A 23,519-nucleotide genomic window follows, 5' to 3' on the forward strand; every position below is an offset into this window, starting at 1 on the left:
TTTCTTAACGCTTCGCTATTAATTAAGCCTAATTGTTATATAAAAAGCAGTGACCATACAATATTTAACTAGAGTTGTACATCCACTTTCTTACAGAAAAAAAGCTAGTAACACTAACAAAAGACTATTTATGAACCTTTTTACAATAAAAGTATTTGCTGCTACTCCGGATGAAACTCAACTGGTACCATTCTGGTCATTTAGAATCAAACAGTGGTCCTAATACCAGGTTACAAAACATAAGTTTTTTTGTTCTTTTCAAACCAGTTGATTTCAATTATAATAAAACTTTATAGTCTATAGAATTAGATGTTTATTAGAAACCCTCACCATCAAAGGCAATACGTTTTTTAAAACTGGTAAAACTGAGACGGGAGGTTCATTGCAAATAACTATTACCTAAGCGGTTCATGTACTACCCGCACACAATTTCCATAGTAAAAATACTCATTGTTATAATGAGTAGGAAAATATCCAAGCGCCTGTTTACTCTTACTGTTTAGTTTTAAAAAGTCACTTCTTATACACATAAATAAATAACAATTACTTTGTTTAATTAAACATAAATCTTTTTTGTTTAGTACCAAATCACTTTGATAAGTTTTCAAACAAACTTTATGGATGCAGTATTTCTACCATTACATATAAATAACTTGTGAAACGTTTATCTCATAATAAAACATTGTTAAGTTTTGGTTGTTTTTTGTTGTTATTATAATTAAAGCGTGTTTTATTTACAAATACAAATATTATGCAGAACATTCTAAAAAATCCACACGTTAACAAGTCCTTTAGTTATTACGTTTATTTTCAGCTGATAAAAAACGACCTATCTTTACCCTCAAGTTACAGCTTTATCTCTAAAACTAGATATTAAAATGTGCAAGAAGTTTTTCATTCTTCAACATAGTTTAAAAGGGTCTATAGCATATCAACTAGTGTTTTTAGTTACTTTTAAATAACTTCAAGATTCAATAAAGAATTTTTTCTTGCCCCTTCTTTAAAAAAAAAAAAACTTTGTATGCATAGTAACAATATGCTTAAATTTCTGTAGTTTTTGAAACTAAATACTGAAAGTTTCCAATCATCCTGTCTTACACACTTTTTATTTGTGTGTATGATATTTAATCCTTTGAATAAGGCTCACAATATCAGTACCAATGAGCAGATATCAAAATCTCACAAAGTAAACATCCACCAAGATTATGAGAAACTTACCTGGGGACTTTGACTCTCAGGTTGCACATAGCTACTCATCTGGGGCGTACACTGATCGTAGCTGCCAATCTGTGAATTCTGGGCTGAAAGCTGACTCCCTGTCTGCTGAGAGGTGATAATGTAATGTTTCAAGTATAACTTAGGAGAAAAAGATATTTCAAGGGTTAATCCTACAATCTTCAAAAGTCTTCCTTATTATCTTGCTTCATTCTATTCTTAAGTTTAGCAACAATGTAGGGGACAATTGTCCAAAAGCATAGAGGGATGGTCCATTAATAGTTTGATAAATTCACTTTAACTTGCCTGATTTCATGTTCAATCATTTTGAATATTATGTTTCCACTTCACAGACATCATGATTCTTAGCAATAAGTTCAGTTTTTCATTATTTTGATTTGATTCCAAAATCAACTGAATTTCATCATTATTTTATTTTTCCTTACTTTGAGAGAGACATATTAATAATTAACACATTCATTACACATTAATTCATAATTTCAGAAACAGCTAAAACATAATAACAATAAAAAGTTGCAATCACAATTTAGAAATTAGTTAAAATATGATATTTAAGCTGACACTTCAATACACTGTTTCACCGTATGAGAAGACATAATCCAACCATTAACTTTGGCTATGCAGATTAACAGACCTGGAAAAAAAATTCTTAATGACATTTTATGATAAAAAATAGTGCAAGATAAAGTGCAAGAAATAGCAAACATTGTGATCTTTTGATTATAATAAAAATAGAGGATGTTTTGTACTAGATCGTTAGAAAATAAAGAAAAAAATACCAGTTTGTGTTTCTAAATTAATATTTTGAAATTTCAGATCTAGGAAAAAAACGGCTTTAAATAAAGCAAGTTACAAACAGTTAATGTATTTTACCAATGTTAAAACCCGTTAGCTTTTTTATGCTATTATTTTACCAATGTTAAAACCCGTTAGCTTTTTTATGCTATTATTTTACCAATGTTATTATGCTATTTTACCAATGTTAAAACCCGTTAGCTTTGTTATGTTATGCTATTATTTTACCAATGTTAAAACCCGTTAGCTTTGTTATGCTATTATTTTACCAATGTTAAAACCCGTTAGCTTTGTTATGCTATTATTTTACCAATGTTAAAACCCGTTAGCTTTGTTATGCTATTATTTTACCAATGTTAAAACCCGTTAGCTTTGTTATGCTATTATTTTACCAATGTTAAAACCCGTTTTTTATGCTATTATTTTACCAATGTTATGCTATTATTTTACCAATGTTAAAACCCGTTAGCTTTGTTATGCTATTATTTTACCAATGTTAAAACCCGTTTTTTTATGCTATTATTTTACCAATGTTAAAACCGTTAGCTTTTTTATGCTATTATTTTACCAATGTTAAAACCCGTTTTTTTATGCTATTATTTTACCAATGTTAAAACCCGTTAGCTTTTTTATGCTATTATTTTACCAATGTTAAAACCCGTTAGCTTTTTATGCTATTATTTTACCAATGTTAAAACCCGTTAGCTTTTTTATGCTATTATTTTACCAATGTTAAAACCCGTTAGCTTTTTATGCTATTATTTTACCAATGTTAAAACCTGTTAGCTTTTTATGCTATTATTTTACCAATGTTAAAACCCATTAGCTTTTTTATGCTATTATTTTACCAATGTTAAAACCCATTAGCTTTTTATGCTATTATTTTACCAATGTTAAAACCCGTTTGGTTTTCATACTATTATTTTACCAATGTTAAAACCCGTTAGATTTTCATACTATTATTTTACCAATGTTAAAACCCGTTAGGTTTTCATACTATTATTTTGCCAATGTTATGAGACTTTTATTTCTGTATTTATTTACTTTATTCTCATGTTCTTTTATGATTTCTTCATTGCCAAAAAACATTTAATAACCAACCAATGATCGAACCAGCCGACCACCTACATGCAGTGAAGAATATCACTTATTCACTTACTTGTTGTGGGTACACCTGACTAACAGTGCGAGATGAAAAACTTTGTGGTTGTCCATGAGTTGATGCAAATGATCGTTGACCATACTGAGATTGAGTTGGAGATCTAAGGGGATTCTGCTGACCAGGAGAAACGTATCCCCGTTTCATACTAGGCTCAGATATAGACCCACCCTAGAATTTCAAATAATTTCAGTTTTAATTAAAAATATGCATTTTTTTTACTTCTAGTAGAAACAAACCTCTTCTTAAAATAGTCATATCCATCAAATGTACTTACTGCCTTTCTTATTTAACAGTCAAATTTCATTAAAAGTCATGTTACCAAATACCAGAAAAACCTGTGTCCAAATATAATACTTGTAACATTCAGACTTGACTGGTCAAAATATTAAGATAGAAAGTGAAACTGGCTTCACTCATAAGTCAAGTATGTTAAGTTCACATATTAATCTGTTAGTGTTTTTTAAATATACATTGAAAGTTTCTACATATGTTCTGGTATTTCACTGAACAGAAGTCTGTATAAAAATGCCATGTAATATAAGAAACATAACAGTAAACATTCATTATTCTATTAATCAAGATAATTAAAAAAAAAGGTTTTGTTATTAATTTATGATCATAACAAGTTACCTACTCAGAGTAATAGTTACCAGGATATACAGTACAGCAAATTAAATACTGTTATTACATTCTTTTTTATACAGACAAAAATCCATTGTTTTATCAGTTTGGTGACTTATTTGTTGACCATTTTGAACCATAATCCAAATAAACATTCAGCTTTCTATACTCAGGTTGGTCCTATATTCAGATACTAAGCTAAAATTACAAAATAATCTCTATTACAAAACATACTAATGAAACAATAAACAATGACACTTTAAACATTCTGCCTAACAATGTTAGAACACAAACATAATGGAGTGCCTCCTATTTACAGAACATATGACAAAAGCAGAAAAAGACCAGTTATCATAACTGAACGCCATGGAATGAACTGATTCAGGACCTTGAGCTGGTTAATTACTGACAACAGTTTTTGTTTCTCAGAAACCTAAATACTAAATTATACACAACAAAATATAATAGAAGATAAAACAATAAGTTCTTGAAGTTTCTTTAAGCAACTGTATCTTGAACACTTTAATTTTATGACTTCTGATCGTCTTATTACCTAAAGAAAGGATAAGGTAAAACCTTTTCACAGAGAAATAATCAAAGTACTGTTCACAGAAATTTATATTATTTATTTCCCAATGGATAGCATGAAGCCATCTAACTCTTGTAGGATATCAAAACATTGTTTTCTTGTATCTTACCCTGATATCAATATTATTTATCACATCTTCATAAAATCTTGCAATATTACACAATTCAACTTTTAAACCAATTATGCTTTATAGAAACTTGAGGATTATCATGCAATCATACTTGTATTTCTTACTTTCTTATAGTAAAACGATACAAATTCCAAAAAATTAAAACCAAAAAAAAAATAGCTAGCAAAGATTCAAAGCTCTTCATCCAATCTAATAACAAAAAATACCAATTAGTCTTAAAGTTCCAGTCTAAATAATAATTATATCTTGTACTATGCAGTTAATTAAAAAATTTTATGGCTATTTTATGTCCTCCTTATTAAAACCTTTGTTTCATATTTTCAAATAAGCAAGTATGAATATATTAACCTATATAAATGGTATTCCAGTTTAGTTAATGTGCAAAGCCACGATTACGATTACGGCTTAAAAGAAGTAAGAAAATAGAGTCTGTACCTTATTCAAGTTCTAAGGATTAATCATCTGCTAAGTTTTTTTTGTTAAATTAGAAATAATTAACATTCTACTCTGAAGGCTAACAAACTGTGATAATAAGGCCAATTATATTTATTTAAGAATCTTACATGCACAGTCAAAAAGAAACATGTGCTACTGCATTTCAGTTTAGGGACATGACAGTGCACATATTCAGAAGAAAAAATATAGAATAAAAAGAATTAATACAAATGCAATCAAGTTTCTTTCAGTGACATCAACTTAATACAGTCTTTAGCCATCTGGTAATAATAACTTTGAAAGTTACTTTTAAGTTGAAAGTTTTAAACTTATAGAATTTCTCCTATTTAAGAACCCCAAAATAAAATGTTTACGTACATGCAATACGCTCTGTTCTGCTAAAATATATCTGATAATATTGTTGATAAGAATATAAACAACTCATTGTGCATGTTTACTACACATGGAGATAAAGGAATAATAATATTTTGATTACAAATTTGATAAAAATCAAATTCTGAAGGGGTGGCACAAAAATCACCTGTTGTGAATTGGGCAGCTGAAACATTTGGAGACATTGAGCAGACTTGGAAAATGTTTACACATAGTTTTAAATACTCAAGGAAAACATTAGGATTAGGGTAGGACATTTGTGAGGTGATCAAGGAAGGCAAGTGATGATGATTACGAGTTTCTGGGTTATTAAATTCTGCTTTTAAATCAGTTTTTACTAACGAAGACTTAAGAAGCATTCCACACCTTGAACAGTTGATAGGTGGAACAAGATAACTGCAATAATTTTGTACTGGTTTCGAAAAAATTGGGAAGTTTAAAGAATGATAAGTCTCCTATACCAGATAGTATTTTCTTGAATTTTTAACAAAGTTAAAGACTGGATACATCAGCCACTCACTACTTTTATTAATACATCCCTGAATACTAGAGGATTGGAAGTTAGCTAATGTAACTCCTCTTATCAAGGTAGGTGATAAACATTGTCCCAATAATTATAGACTTATTAATCATACATCAGTTGTGGGAAACGTTTTGTAAAGTCTATTAAAAACGTTTTGTAAAGTCACTTAAGAAACTTCAGAATTTTATTGGATATTCAACATGGTTTCACTAAGGGAGAATCCTTACAAATATTTTGACATTATTTGTAAATGTTATTGTTTATGTAGATGAGGAAGGTAAGGATGTATATTTGATGTATTTGGATTTTTAGAAATTATTTGGCAAGTTGGCACATAAAACATGCAAATAAACTTATCTCTGTAGTTATGGGGGATAAATCAACAAGTTGGACTGAAGAATGGCGAGATAGAAGAAAGCCAAGGGTTGTTGTAAATGTTACAATTAATGTTACAAGTGGGGTACCTCAGGGCTCAGTCTCAGTACCTTTGCTCTTTTTGATTCACATTCAATGACAAAAATAAAAGAATAGTCAATAAGTTACTATAATTTGTTAATGATACTGAGGTCTTCAGTGTTATTAGCTGTGAAGAGGATGCTGCTGATTTACTAAAGGATTTAGATCATTTAGTGAGTTAGACAAATAAATGGTAGATGGGTTTTAATTATAATAAATGGAAGATAATACACGTGTGTTATCATAATTTCAATTGGAGTAACCTTAACAGTGTGATGAAAGAAAACAGGGATCTTGATTATATTGGTATACATAATCAGTCTGAAGTCATCAAACAATATGCTGTACAGCAAATAAGACTTTAAGCTGTTACCTACAAATTTAATGAGGTTATAATTACACTGTATACATCATTGGTTATACCACATTTGGGATACTGTGTTCAGCAGGGTGCATCAAAAAACAAAAAGTTGTGACACTCAGTTGCTCGCTTATAATTTGATTCCATTCAATGAAAAAAATATGCTAGCGTAAAAATCAATCCAATACATTAATATTTAGGGGTTGCGCAATGCTCACAAAATAACAACGTGCTTCCAGAACCAAACGAAAAGTTGGCATTAGTATAAGGCTAGCTTCGGCTTTAGACAGAACCCAGATCAGTGACTGAAAAGCCGCGCAAATTTTGCTTCCTTTTGCAGCTCATATTGGACATAATATCGAGGATCTTGCCATTAGCCCAAGTTCCATAAGGAGGAAACAAATTACTAACCGTACTCTTCTAGCAGCTGAATTGAAGGAAAGTTTTTCTCCAAACGCCCTTTGACATTACATTGGGATGGTAAGCTGATGCCTGACTTGGTTGGCAGAGAGAAGATCGAACGTTTGTCAATTTTAGTTTCAGGTGAAGGTGTAGAGAAGATTCTTTCAGTGCCCAAGATTGATAGTGGGGATGCAAATTCAGTAGCTTCTGAGATCGGATCAGTTTTAGTAAAATGGAATGTAAAGGTGACAGAATTAAATCGCTTTGAGATCGGATCTTTTAGTAGCCATCACGGCGGCACCAATACAGGATCCAAATTTACGCCTGTCTGAGGATTGAAATGTTACTTGAACGTGAGCTCTTGCACCTTGCCTGTAGACATCACATTTTGGAGATTCTTGAGTGCTGTATTCTCTACTCTCGTGATAGAGACATCAAAAAGTTCAGATATTACTTTGTTTTTAAACTTTAGAGATTGTTGTCCTAAAATTAATAAAACTAAATACATAACAGCAGTAGAAGCAATGCCACTCCGAATACAGCCTTGGAAGGATGATATTATTCAATTTTGTCAGAATCTCCTTCAATCTCATCAACCACGAGACGATTATAAAGAGCTCTTGGAATTAGCTGTCATTTTTCTTGGATCTCTTCCACACCGACGCTCTTCAGTTTCTTTCCGCATTTGGTGCTGTACATCGTGCACGATGGATGGCTCGAGCAATATATTCTCTAAAAATTTGGATGTTCCAAGAGGAGTTTGGTAGACTGCAACCACGGCCTGCTTCATCTCGTGTTTCATTTGACGCACATTTCTACAGCAAACTTGGCAATTTGTGTGTCTTTATAACTAAACATTACTTGCTCTCATGGTTTACAGCTAAGGATGCTTCCGTGGCAGCTCGAAGGGACCTTACACTACTCAAGGAACTTGCATTGCATGAAAATCATAAGATTAAGGAACTTGGTACAAAGGCAATGAATCAGCATTTATGGTATTTATCTGAGGTTGCAGTTGGGCTTGCGCTCTTTGATGACGATGTAACGAATAGCGACAAACTCAAGATGGTCTCAAATATGAATACCATGAAAGGATCTCCTAGGCCAACTCCACGTTTAACAGTTGATGCTGCAAGCAATGCTGTTTCCAGAAAACTTCCAGATGTTTTTACCTCGGCAATGAAGAAAATTTTCTACCATCTGGATATTAGTAGAGCATTTTTATCATTACCACCGAAAGAGTGGAGCCTCCAAAAGTACAAACAAGGAAAGGACAGAGTAAAGAAACTTTTGTGACAAATGACGAGCTGAAAGAGGAGTAGCTTTAATTCAACAGTTTACATCAAAGGGCTGCACCAAGAACGAAGATCAATTTCAGTATATGATTCAGGTGGCAGGAGAACATCAGCGAACATAATGCAAAGGGGGCAGGCAAGATAAAACTTCAATGAAATAAATTTTTCTTTCAAGTTTTTATGTTTTTGCTAATTGTATAATCAATAAATATTAAATAATTTCTTTAAATAATTTAATTACCATTAACAATATAATGTAGGGTAAATTTAAGGAAAATAGTGAACTTTGCGAGGGATGTGCGACCCCTAAATACTTCGCGATTGAAATGAAACTTTGTCTATGTTATTTTCTCATGCAGTGGCACAACTGAGCAAAAAAATTGGGACATTTTAATTTTTAAGATAATCCTTTATCCGCTGATGCACCCTAGTGTTCAGTCTTGGGGTCTTTACCTAATGAGAAGCACTGAATTGTTGGAAGGGGTTCAGAAGGGTTACTGAAATGGTAAGGTCCTTAAAATTGTTTTCTATTGAAAAAAAGAATTAGAGGGAGTCTGATTGAAGTGTTTCAGGTTGTAAAAGAGATTGACAATGTTGATGCATCATATTTAACAGTGACAGTAGTAGGCCTATGGGATACAAGTATAAAATAGAACATTTTAGATGCCCCACTACTAAAAACAGTTTGGATGACTTAAGAGACTGATCAACCATTGCACTGAGGTCCTTTTCTTTCATGACACCGTTAAGATTATTCACATATAAATTATAACTGAAATTATGATAACCAACATACATTACATCTTGCATTTATTATAATTAAAACCTATCTACCACTTACTTGTCCAACTCACTAATTGATCTAAATCCTTTAGTAAATTAGCAGTGCCCTCTTCACAACTAATAACATCCAAGACCTTGAAATCATCAACAAAGTTAAATAATTTATTGACCATTCCTCCATCTTCTTCACTGATGTAAATGAAGAAGAGCAAATGTCCTGAGGTATGATATTTGTAACATTAATCAAGTTTTACTGAACTCCATTATCTCCTTTCTTCAATCATGCCTTTCTTCTATCCATCACACTGACTTATTCCCCACACATACAGAGATAATGTTTGTAGAAACCTTTTATGTACAATTTCATTAAATGCTTCCTGAAAATCCAGAGACTTCAAGTATTTTCAGGATTTCCTCCAAAATGACACACATCAAGCACATTGTATAAACTTTACAGATACAAGCACTTGGTTAAAGTTAGCATAATTACTGCTGAAATATTTTGATTTTTCTGAATTGTTATGGTCATGCACTTAGTGACAGATCTTTTGCCAGTATCACAGAAGTGCATCTGAATTGTTATGGTCATGCACTTAGTGTCAGATCTTTTGCCAGTATCACAGAAGTGTATCTGAATTGTTATGGTCATGCACTTAGTGACAGATCTTTTGCTAGTATCACAGAAGTGTATCTGAATTGTTATGGTCATGCACTTAGTGTCAGATCTTTTGCCAGTATCACAGAAGTGTATCTGAATTGTTATGGTCATGCACTTAGTGACAGATCTTTTGCCAGTATCACAGAAGTGTATCTGAATTGTTATGGTCATGCACTTAGTGACAGATCTTTTGCCAGTATCACAGAAGTGTATCTGAATTGTTATGGTCATGCACTTAGTGACACATCTTTTGCCAGTATCACAGAAGTGTATCTGAATTGTTATGGTCATGCACTTAGTGACAGATCTTTTGCCAGTATCACAGAAGTGTATCTGAATTGTTATGGTCATGCACTTAGTGACACATCTTTGCCAGTATCACAGAAGTGTATCTGAATTGTTATGGTCATGCACTTAGTGACAGATCTTTGCCAGTATCACAGAAGTGTATCTGAATTGTTATGGTCATGCACTTAGTGACAGATCTTTTGCCAGTATCACAGAAGTGTATCTGAATTGTTATGGTCATGCACTTAGTGACAGATCTTTTGCCAGTATCACAGAAGTGCATCTGAATTGTTATGGTCATGCACTTAGTGACAGATCTTTTGCCAGTATCACAGAAGTGCATCTGAATTGTTATGGTCATGCACTTAGTGACAGATCTTTTGCCAGTATCACAGAAGTGTATCTGAATTGTTATGGTCATGCACTTAGTGTCAGATCTTTTGCCAGTATCACAGAAGTGCATCTGAATTGTTATGGTCATGCACTTAGTGACAGATCTTTTGCCAGTATCACAGAAATGCATCTGAATTGTTATGGTCATGCACTTAGTGACAGATCTTTTGCCAGTATCACAGAAATGCATCTGAATTGTTATGGTCATGCACTTAGTGACAGATCTTTTGCCAGTATCACAGAAGTGCACCATAATTATTAACTGTACTACATTTCCTGCTAAAAGTGTGTATCTGGTTTCATGAAAGGCCTTTCCAAAGCAATCTTAGCTATCAAGTCTGTAGATAAGTGTGAAACTCCACCAGATCTTCAGCACCTTACTTTGCAATCAGTTTTGCCAAGAGCATTATTACACAGATATGTGTTTGTCTAATAATAAGTTTTTGTGAGTGTTAAGATGGATTTGTATTCTTTGATAGATTGTTTTGGCAGAGTATTCATGATGAAACTTTGTATAATGGATGGCAACTGCCTGTTGTGGAGACACAAGTGTAGAGGACAATGTTTGGAAAGTCTTCTGCCTTTTGTCTTCAGGTCCAACCTGAAGAACCTTCAGTTTGACCTGAAGACGAAAAGCAGAAGACATTCTAAATGTCATCCTCTACACTTGTGTTTCCCCAACAAGCAGTTGCCATCCATTATACAAAGTTTCAAGATAGATTTGATTTTTCAAAAAGGTAGTTTAGCTGTTACACTTCTCAAATGAAACTGAAAAGAGCCACAACAGAGGTTCCACATACAAAGAACAATAAATATTACAGAAAATCTAAATAGATAAAATTATTACTACACACAACACTGTAATGGCACATTAATTATCTATTAAAATTATTTATATATGTCCACTGATTCTAATTTCCATTTTTTAGTGGCAACTAATAATGAATGAAAAATGTAACAGTGAACAGTAAACTTACTTTACTTTTCGATATTATCAAGAAAGGAAAACAAAACTTGAGAACAAAGTTGATTCACCAAGTTTGTATTACGTACAGAAAAGTTAAGAAAATGAATACAGATATTGTCTACACTTAAGAAAATGTAGTGTGTATGGAATATGAACACAACTACTTATTGTATTCTTAAGTACAACCAAATAATAACATCTGAAAACTTACTTTAAGTATACCTAACAAGATAACTAAAAGGGTTATTTATTGTCTTAACAATACAACCTCCTTTCTAATGCTAAAATTTCATTCTGCAAACATACATTCTGTTCTTCAAGTAAATATTCAGATATTCACTAATGATTTTATTGATATGAACTGTACACAACATTCTTGGAGCTAGAAATTACAAGTACTGGAAAATGTCACATATATATAAAAGCATTAAAAATCTTGAGTAACATTCTAAAAAACTTTGTCTTAATAGCAAGTTTTACAGTGAGAAGTTTTATAGTTTTACTTTTGAACATGATCATAAATACATTCTCAGTGGAATTTGTCCAAACTGTGAGGATCTGGACTGTTAAGCGTGATATTGTAGAAATAATTAATCACAGATTTTTTCATTACGATAATACCTTTCCATTTTCTTAGGTTAACTCATGTAATTTCAATTTGTTTGTTTGTTTGTTTTTGAATTTCGTGCAAAGCTACACAAGAGCCGTCTGCGCTAGCCATCCATAATTTAGCAGTGTAAGACTAGAGGGAAGGCAGCTAGCCATCACCACCCACTGCCAACTCTTGGGCTACTCTTTTACCAATGAATAGTGGGATTGACCATCACCTTATAATGCCCCATGGCTGAAAGGGCAAGCATGTTTGGTGTAACGAATTTGAACCCGCAACCCTTCGATTGCAAGACAAGTGCCTTAACCAACTGGCCATGTAGGGCATTTTCAATTTGAATTTAAGCTTTGATAGGTATCCATTATTTTTTTGTTAGGAATATAGAAGATTACTCTAGGAAATTAAATTCAAATCTATATCTTAGAAACAAACATGTAAATAATTTTAAGAAATTCTAAGAATCAATGAGTGAAAGACAAGAAAAATATAATATTTACCACTTTATATTTGCCACATCAAGGGTTCTTGCCCAATACAGAGCTCACCAGGTTAGAATGGAACACAACAGACACAGTGGGGGTTTATGGAATACATATCATGAACTTTCATGAACAACAAATCTAACCCCTTTATGACAGGTTACAGGTAAAACGCCTTGGCATGTCATTGCATTTGCTGATTTGCACTTAAAAATTTTATTCAACTACTATGTTATAAATTTATATTAGTAAGTTTGGAATCAAATTGTAAATTATAATCCAAACTTTAAGATTACATACAAGTTAATTTTTTAATTTAAAAGTAAATATAAAAAGAACCCACCTAAATATAGATTTTGGTAAGTCACATGGTATGTTTAATGTATCACTTGTTAAAATTAAATGTTAGTGGTGTGAATATACTAAGTCTATAGCTTCATATAAATTATGAACTCAAATTACCAATATATAAAACCTAGAATATAAAATCAGAACATTGGATCCTTTTATTTTGCCAAGATATAACTTATGTACTGAATCAAACCCATATTCACATCTTTCCACTTTTGGAAATGGTGTATTATACACACTTACTTCAATATATGACATGTGAATAACCAAATGACAGTGGATAAAGTCCCACTAGTGGATTTCTCAGCCATTTTAATCTGTGAAAAGACTACCACGTTCTTTGTAACCCAGATGTCACGAAGATAGGTTGTCTTTTAGTTTGCTGAAAATTTCACATTTTCTATAGACCTAAATACAGCTTAGTTACTATGCTTAATAAATTACAGTGGAATTATATGGTATCAGTATATTTGTTTATGGCTTTTTTATTATTAAATTGTATATATAAAAACTAAAAAAAGTTTTGTTTGATATCCTCCATATTCAAAATTTTAAAAGGCTTAGCAAGCTACGTCCAGCAACAACCAAGTTCAAAGGTTGTAGCTAGAAGAGATAATTGTTTTTTTTACTTCCTTATTTATTGTTCTGCATTTAAGAAAAATAAGTTTAAATAAATTTATCTCTAACTAGTAATAATCTATATACATGTATATAATGTATAATAAACAAAATGTAATTGTATATTACATTACACTCAAGACTAGAAATAGACTCTATTTTCAAAACAAATCTTTGGTAGAAATATTTCATTAAAAAATCTGATTTTTGGCACAAAATAATATTTGTAATATTTACTAAATGTCTGCCAAATTTCGTGAGAATACATTTGCTGCATCAAAAGTTATAATACAAATACTTAGTGAGTGCAAACGTGTAGACAAACTTACATATATTATACAGAGCCCATAGCAAAAGGTTTAAAACATTCAGAGCTAATCCCTGACAATGAACAGACATCCCTCTTTACAACACCATTCATTGTACATCAGTTCACCAGGACTTTGTGGATCCATTCTTCCACTTACGTACAAAACAGGTGATATCCAAGGCCTCGTACTAGGTTCTATTACTCATTGTTTTGGTTTTTCTATGGTTTCTATGCTTTTGAGAAAACCATTTTCAACTGCTAGTTATCTGGATAACTTTTATACCACTGCTGTTTAACTTATGAGATATTCTTTGGTGTAAATCATGAGGTCCTCTGTAGAAGATACCTCAGTGTTCCATGAAGAAATGTAATCTATTGCACTGATGAGCTGTAAGACTTCTACAGATTTGGTCTAAAACCTCTTGTAAGGTGAGGTTATTATGTAAAACTAATGCAAAGTACAGTCCACTTACTAAAAGTAAAGCATTTTCTTCATTCAATAGGAAGTTTTACAACCTGCATGTTCCCCACAAACTACCAACAACCAAGCAAGAGGCCTAACTCACAAATCAAACTACACTGTCACTGTCTTGTTATAAATAGTTTCATAACTACAATACAAAACTAAAACTCACTGGCCAACAGATGCCTAACAAACTAATTAAGTGTCTAGCTACTAGTTGAATCATTCATTAATGGACTACCTCATTTGTATATTTACCGTACAACAATTGTTTTATCCATAACCAAAATAAACTTCCAGATATCACCTCAATTCCAGAAAACTGGAATTTAACAAGCATCATACATCATCATAGTAAATCTCCCTCAAACAAAAAATATAAAATATCTAAACTAAAGTAATGAAAGTGTAACAGTCAGTGGCAGCAGGAATCACTGAATTACATTTTTTGAGAAACGTACAAATCTGAGGAAATTCAGTAGAGAATTTCTTAAAGAATCAATTATTTTGTTCTCACACACAACATCTATTAAAATTATTTACACTATTTTTAAAATTACAAAACAGTTAGAACACTTTTTGTATTTTAATATACACATACAAATAATTATTATTTTAAAAAGTTTCAATTTTCCATATTTAAAGAAAAGAGAAATAAAAATATTTTGACTTTCTATAAAGATTTAAAAAATGTTCACATATTTATGTTGTTTCCATCAACTTGTGCAGAGCCTTCACTATGAAACCAATAATTTATTTTACTTTTTATGATCTAATCCTTATCAATATTAGATACTATTCACATTAATCAGACTTAAGAAAGTGTAGTCCACAATCACTTTATTTATTTATGTAAATAGAGCCATAACAACTAGATAATAAACAAAAGAAAATTAAAAACCAGTGTCACAAGACAAGCCTAAATCCTATTGCTACAACATATTTCATTATGTTGATAGCACATGTACAATTACTTCAGACACTTTTAATTAGCCTACAAGAATTTGTCTGCATGACCTCCCTATTCACCAGGAAGATGTTTCTACCACTTTATTTAATTTTCACTTTTACATCACAAGACTTTTATTTTTTTATCTTCTTTTCTAACTTTACAACAAAAAACAGAAGCACATAAACAAACTGTTAACTCAGTGTTCTCACATATCTTACTATTATTTTTAATCTGTCCTACTCAGCATGTTTCAATAATCTACTCACCAAGTGTACAATATTTAGAAACAGAGTCTTTGTTATGTCTACTACATCACAGTGATGTAGGGAATTTATAGATTGTGTTACATAAACTACAAATCACATGTAGATACTTACTATCAAAATCTTTGTTATCTCTACTACATCATAGTGAGGCAGGGAATGAATTGATTGTGTGACATAACCTACTGATCACATGTAGATACTTACTATCAAAATCTTTGTTATGTCTACTACATTACAATGAAGCAAAGAATGAATCGATTGTGTTACATAAACTACTGATCACATGTAGATACTTACTATCAAAATCTTTGTTATGTCTACTACATTACAATGAAGCAAAGAATGAATCAATTGTGTTACATAAACTACTGATCACATGTAGATATTTACTATCAAAATCTTTGTTATCTCTACTACATTACAATGAGGCAGGGAATGAATCGATTGTGTTACATAAACTACTGATCACATGTAGATACTTACTATCAAAATCTTTGTTATGTCAACTACATTACAGTGAGGCAGGGAATGAATCGATTGTGTTACATAAACTACTGATCACATGTAGATACTTACTATCCAAATCTTTGTTATGTCAACTACATCACAGTAAGGCAGGGAATGAATCGATTGTGTTACATAAACTACTGATCACATGTAGATACTATCCAAATCTTTGTTATGTCTACTACATTACAATGAGGCAAAGAATGAATTGATTGTGTTACATAAACTACTGATCACATGTAGATACTATCCAAATCTTTGTTATGTCTACTACATTACAATGAGGCAAAGAATGAATTGATTGTGTTACATAAACTACAAATCACATGTAGATATTTACTATCCAAATCTTTGTTATGTCTACTACATTACAATGAGGCAAAGAATGAATCGATTGTGTTACATAAACTACAAATCACATGTAGATATTTACTATCCAAATCTTTGTTATGTCTACTACATTACAATGAGGCAAAGAATGAGTCGATTGTGTTACATAAACTACAAATCACATGTAGATATTTACTATCCAAATCTTTGTTATGTCTACCACATCACAGTGAGGCAGAGAATGAATCGATTGTGTTACATAAACAACTGATCACATGTAGATACTTACTATCAAAATCTTTGTTATGTCTACAACATCACAGTGATGCAGGGAATGAATCGATTGTGTTACATAAACTACTGATCACATGTAGATATTTACTATCAAAATCTTTGTTATGTCTACTACATTACAATGAGGCAGGGAATGAATCGATTGTGTTACATAAACTACTGATCACATGTAGATATTTACTATCAAAATCTTTGTTATGTCTACTACATTACAATGAGGCAGGGAATGAATCGATTGTGTTACATAAACTACTGATCACATGTAGATATTTACTATCAAAATCTTTGTTATGTCTACTACATTACAATGAGGCAGGGAATGAATCGATTGTGTTACATAAACTACTGATCACATGTAGATACTTACTATCAAAATCTTTGTTATGTCTACTACATCACAGTGAGACAGGGAATGAATCGATTGTGTTACATAAACTACTGATCACATGTAGATACTTACTATCAAAATCTTTGTTATGTCTACTACATCACAGTGAAGCAGGGAATGAATCGATTGTGTTACATAAACTACTGATCAGAAGTAGATATTTACTATCAAAATCTTTGTTATGTCTACTACATCACAATGAGGCAGGGAATGAATTGATTGTGTTACATAAACTACTGATCACATGTAGATATTTATTATCAAAATCTTTGTTATGTCTACTACATCACAGTGAGGCAGGGAATGAATTGATTGTGTGACATAAACTACAGATTCATGTAGATATTTACTATCCAAATCTTTGTTATGTCTACGACATTACAATGAGGCAAAGAATGAATCGATTGTGTTACATAAACTACAAATCACATGTAGATATTTACTATCCAAATCTTTGTTATGTCTACAACATCACAGTGATGCAGGGAATGAATCGATTGTGTTACATAAACTACTGATCACATGTAGATATTTACTATCAAAATCTTTGTTATGTCTACTACATTACAATGAGGCAGGGAATGAATCGATTGTGTTACATAAACTACTGATCACATGTAGATATTTACTATCAAAATCTTTGTTATGTCTACTACATTACAATGAGGCAGGGAATGAATCGATTGTGTTACATAAACTACTGATCACATGTAGATATTTACTATCAAAATCTTTGTTATGTCTACTACATTACAATGAGGCAGGGAATGAATCGATTGTGTTACATAAACTACTGATCACATGTAGATACTTACTATCAAAATCTTTGTTATGTCTACTACATCACAGTGAGGCAGGGAATGAATCGATTGTGTTACATAAACTACTGATCACATGTAGATACTTACTATCAAAATCTTTGTTATGTCTACTACATCACAGTGAAGCAGGGAATGAATCGATTGTGTTACATAAACTACCGATCAGAAGTAGATATTTACTATCAAAATCTTTGTTATGTCTACTACATTACAATGAGGCAGGGAATGAATTGATTGTGTTACATAAACTACTGATCACATGTAGATATTTATTATCAAAATCTTTGTTATGTCTACTACATCACAGTGAGGCAGGGAATGAATTGATTGTGTGACATAAACTACAGATTCATGTAGATATTTACTATCCAAATCTTTGTTATGTCTACCACATCACAGTGAGGCAGAGAATGAATCGATTGTGTTACATAAACTACTGATCACATGTAGATACTTACTATCCAAATCTTTGTTATGTCTACTACATCACAGTGAGGCAGGGAATGAATCGATTGTGTTACATAAACTACTGATCACATGTAGATATTTACTATCAAAATCTTTGTTATGTCTACTACATTACAATGATGCAGGGAATGAATCGATTGTGTTACATAAACTACAGATCACATGTAGATATTTACTATCAAAATCTTTGTTATGTCTACTACATTACAATGATGCAGGGAATGAATCGATTGTGTTACATAAACTACAGATCACATGTAGATACTTACTATCAAAATCTTTGTTATGTCTACTACATCACAGTGAGGCAGGGAATGAATCGATTGTGTTACATAAACTACTGATCAGAAGTAGATATTTACTATCAAAATCTTTGTTATGTCTACTACATCACAATGAGGAAGGGAATGAATCGATTGTGTTACATAAACTACAGATCACATGTAGATACTTACTATCCAAATCTTTGTTATGTCTACTACATCACAATGAGGAAGGGAATGAATCGATTGTGTTACATAAACTACTGATCACATGTAGATATTTACTATCCAAATCTTTGTTATGTCTACTACATCACAATGAGGAAGGGAATGAATTGATTGTGTTACATAAACTACTGATCACATGTAGATATTTACTATCAAAATCTTTGTTATGTCTACTACATTACAATGATGCAGGGAATGAATCGATTGTGTTACATAAACTACAGATCACATGTAGATATTTACTATCAAAATCTTTGTTATGTCTACTACATTACAATGATGCAGGGAATGAATCGATTGTGTTACATAAACTACAGATCACATGTAGATACTATCAAAATCTTTGCTATGTCTACTACATCACAGTGAGGCAGGGAATGAATCGATTGTGTTACATAAACTACTGATCAGAAGTAGATATTTACTATCAAAATCTTTGTTATGTCTACTACATCACAATGAGGAAGGGAATGAATCGATTGTGTTACATAAACTACAGATCACATGTAGATACTTACTATCCAAATCTTTGTTATGTCTACTACATCACAGTGAGGCAGGGAATGAATCGATTGTGTTATATAAACTACAGATCACATGTAGATACTTACTATCAAAATCTTTGTTATGTCTACTACATCACAATGATGCAGGGAATGAATCGATTGTGTTACATAAACTACTGATCACATGTAGATACTTACTATCAAAATCTTTGCTATGTCTACTACATTACAATGAGGAAGGGAATGAATCGATTGTGTTACATAAACTACTGATCACATGTAGATATTTACTATCAAAATCTTTGTTATCTCTACTACATTACAATGAGTCAGGGAATGAATCGATTGTGTTACATAAACTACTGATCACATGTAAATATTTATTATCAAAATCTTTGCTAATTTTATTCTTTAACTTTATTTAACATTGATAAAGGTTAAAAATTAACATCTTAATTCAGCCTCAAACACTTAGTTTGAAAGATTTGTATTTCATTAAAAATGTTACTAACGTTAAGTTTCTTCTGGTAAACAGAAATTATCTGTAATAAATTTTTAATGAATTCATAAAACTATTTCCTGACAAAGTTATTCACGTAGCAAGATTGGTTTGTTTGTTTTGAATTTCGCGTAAAGCTACTCCAGAGCTATCTGCGCTAGCCGTCCCTAATTTAGCAGTGTCAGACTAGAGGGAAAGCAGCTAGTCATCACCACCCACCGCGAACTGTTGGGCTACTCTTTTACCAACGAATAGTGGGATTGACAGTCACATTATAACGCCTCCACGGTTGAAAGGACGAGCATATTTGGTGCGACAGGGATTCGAATCCGCGACCGAGTTGGTTGAAAGACAGCAGTAAAACAAAACAACAATTCTATAAGACCACACAGAATAAATAACATACCATAATGTTAGTACAAACCCTAAAAGTAGGAAAGTGTAACTAGAATTAGTACAAAGCATGTTTGGTGTGACGGGGATTCTGCGACCCTCGAATTGCAAGTCAAGCGCCTTAACCACCTGGCCATGCCGGGCCCACCTCATGAACGAACAATCATCGGAGTTTGGGAGAAGGGAAAATTTAATGTGAAAATAAGCACTTTAACCGGGCTTTGTTATCGCAACAATTTGAATTACGTTATCAAAACAAGCTAACAATTTGAATGACAACCTAACTTCAGATCTTATTAAGGGGAAGAAGAAACGCATACAGTCGTGGGAGGCAAAAACTGATCTGCAATGATACTTGTTACTCTCATGTGATTTCTATTACAGTAAACAAATTAAATAGTAATAATAAAACAAAATGAGCAGTTAACTTGTTTCTATAACAACTTTTTAGGTCTCTTGGTTTTGCAATATTTAGACAGCTTTCAGCATATAAGACGTTAGTCCAAATTTCAACATTACTTCGATTCCTAATCGCACTTACACAAATTGCATAGACGTACACTAATTACTTATAAACGCAGGAAGGCCATCGGGAAATTATAAATTTATGCTGTGCTGCCCTCTACCAGCAGCTTACAGCTTTTACGAGTAAGTTAACGTCTCAAGTTTCAATTCTATTAATTAATATTCCCCAAACCATTCCAAGAATTCATTTACATACTAAATCACATCTAAATGACCAAATGCTAAATCATTACCAACGTAAGGCACCTTACGTTCATTGTGTTTCACCCACAATATGTTTTGCTGTCGTTATTTATACACAAAGGCTATCAAGCTTACACGTATCAAACACAATTTCTCGTATCTCATTTACGAAGTCCAACAATAAGAAGTACTTTGCTTGAAATAAAGATTTTAGGCTTAGGAACTAGCACGTAATTATTGACCAACGTCAACTTATTTGGAAAACACATTAGCTTAGATTTGTGAATAAAAACTGTAATTTATAACGCTACGATATCAATAGATGCTAATAAAACAATATGAGCTCATTGGTTGTTTTTATTGATTTATTTTACGGATTTATTGTAAGACAATAACCTAGAAGACCATTATGTTCTAAACACTTATTTTAAAACGTCACTCAACTGTTAATGGAAGCTCAAAACTGATGTTTTCATATTCAAAATAATACAATTTTCTGTAACTTGTGTAAAATAGTTTGTTCGTCACCACGAAAAGAGTTTCATTCCACTTCATTTACCCCTCAGCGGCACAGCGGACTTAAAACGCTAGAAACTGGTTTTCGATACCCGCGGTAGGCAGAGCACAGATAGCCCATTGTGTAGCTTTCTGCCTAACTTCAAAGCATACAAATTCAATTGCTTTTTCTTTTCAGAATTACGCTACTGAGCCCTTAGGATCTTTAACTTTCATAATGCACTAACAAAAATAATGTAGAATTTGATTGGCTCGTCAGAAAGTTAACTTGTTTTGTGATTAATTTTGGTTATGTTCTGTAAACACAGTGACGTTATTTCAATATCATGACGTGCTTCATTAAAAATATCTCACGATCATTTTTTCATTCTCATGAAAAATCAAAAACAAAATGGTAATGACGGTAAATACTCACAAGAGGGCGCTATATACAGAGCACAAGCTGATTTGGAACCTCTGTTGTTGTTTATTTACTTCTTATTGCTTCATCGAACATATACAAAAAAGTTTTAGACATTTTTTATGTAAGTTCGGCGTCATTTTGAAATGCTGAAGATTCACCAACTCAGAGGGATGTACGTGAAACTTACATAAAAACCTTCGCACAAAAAAATAAATAAAAACGTATTAAATAAAATTACTTTCTCGTTAAGCTATAATAAACACAGCATTATCCTATAATCTCAATGTATTAAATCTACCGGTTTTACTTTATTTGACACTCTGTACATCAGTTAAACCATAATGAGTTTGAAATTAACAGAGCGGCTGGTACGTAGAATTATGTTCAACCTCAAAGTTACTTCCTGTATGAACTAACTACCAAATGTGGAAAACTTACGAAGTAAACACAAAAATAATAAAGAAAGAAAAGAGAAAATGCATTTCAAATAACACTATTCGATCAATACATGGATAGAAAATAACTGGCAGATACAAATTGTAATAATTGTTGGAGTAAAGCAATACCGAAAAATAAATTTTGTTAAGAAAACTACAATGTAACAAACTTAATTGCGCGAATTATTCTTTAGGCTTATTCGGTATTTTTATTTTTCATAGTTTGGTGGCTGATGAACTACATCAGCAATTATTAACGCAACAATGATAATAATAAAAAAAAGAACAAAAATTTATAACACTCATGGTAGTTTTCTGGTTTGTTAGTATTTTTGGAAAATAAAACAAATTATAACATACAGCCAAAAATTCCGAACAGTTTCACAAGGAAAAATACTTCACTAATGTGGCATTTGAAGTTACACACATTTAAGCCTAAAGAGAAAATTTAAAAATAATTCAAATAGTTTAGAACTTAGGTGTAGTTATTACCGCTCGCAAAACTAAGCATTTCAATCTGATTTAGTTTTTATATTCATTTGAAAATTAAAGAGATAAGAAAACTGTGAAAACATAACTCAATTTATGACGTAATTCAGTCGTGTCTTTCGTAATACAGAGTCTGATCGATAACATGGTATTACTACCACCTGTAAGATTTACTGTTAAATCGTCTACTGTTGTCGTAATTAGCTGTTCATTTATTTCACGATGAGGGAATACTTTGAATTACAAACACCTGTTTTAAACAGCTGACTGATCGCGCCATTTTTTTAATTTTTCAACCCATCCCCAAATTTATTGTTTAGTCTCTGCGAATGGCTAAATATGAATACCAGCTGCCTTTCAAGGTGAAGTTATTTATATTATAAAAGGTTATATCTCGAACACTGTGAATGAAGATAGGAGTGGTACAACAAAACTGCACGCCCCTTAGATGTATACGTAATTAGCATGTGGCACGTGACAGGGCAATTGTATGCTGTCAAGGGAACGGGTACTTCTCTACACCTCAGCTTAACACATATCCTGATAAATGCGGGATGCTTGATTAAATCTATCTCCACAGTTCGTCACCAGGTTAGAGAATGATGAGTTATACATACACCATTTACAAAAGATGCGAGCAAAGATTTATGCTTAGTCATAAGGTACTGAAAGAGCATCGGTTTGTGCCGACAACATAATCATTAATGATGAAGCGAAACCCTTCGACTGTTTA

The 23,519-nt window shown here is 32.1% G+C and overlaps 1 pseudogene across 1 annotated transcript in view; it reads right to left on the reverse strand.

Annotated features, from left to right (window-relative positions):
- The window catches only part of LOC143251264 (trithorax group protein osa-like), a 120,973-nt pseudogene that overhangs the window by 91,060 nt on the left and 6,394 nt on the right, over positions 1 to 23,519 (reverse strand). The window contains exons 2-3 of the transcript XR_013028552.1: positions 3,191 to 3,361; positions 1,219 to 1,356 (exon numbers count right to left, since the gene is read on the reverse strand). The product of XR_013028552.1 is annotated as a trithorax group protein osa-like (transcript). The remainder of the gene's footprint in view (positions 1 to 1,218; positions 1,357 to 3,190; positions 3,362 to 23,519) is intronic.

The sequence above is a fragment of the Tachypleus tridentatus genome, chromosome 5, assembly GCF_004210375.1.
Source record: "Tachypleus tridentatus isolate NWPU-2018 chromosome 5, ASM421037v1, whole genome shotgun sequence".
NCBI classification, from domain to species: domain Eukaryota; kingdom Metazoa; phylum Arthropoda; class Merostomata; order Xiphosura; family Limulidae; genus Tachypleus; species Tachypleus tridentatus.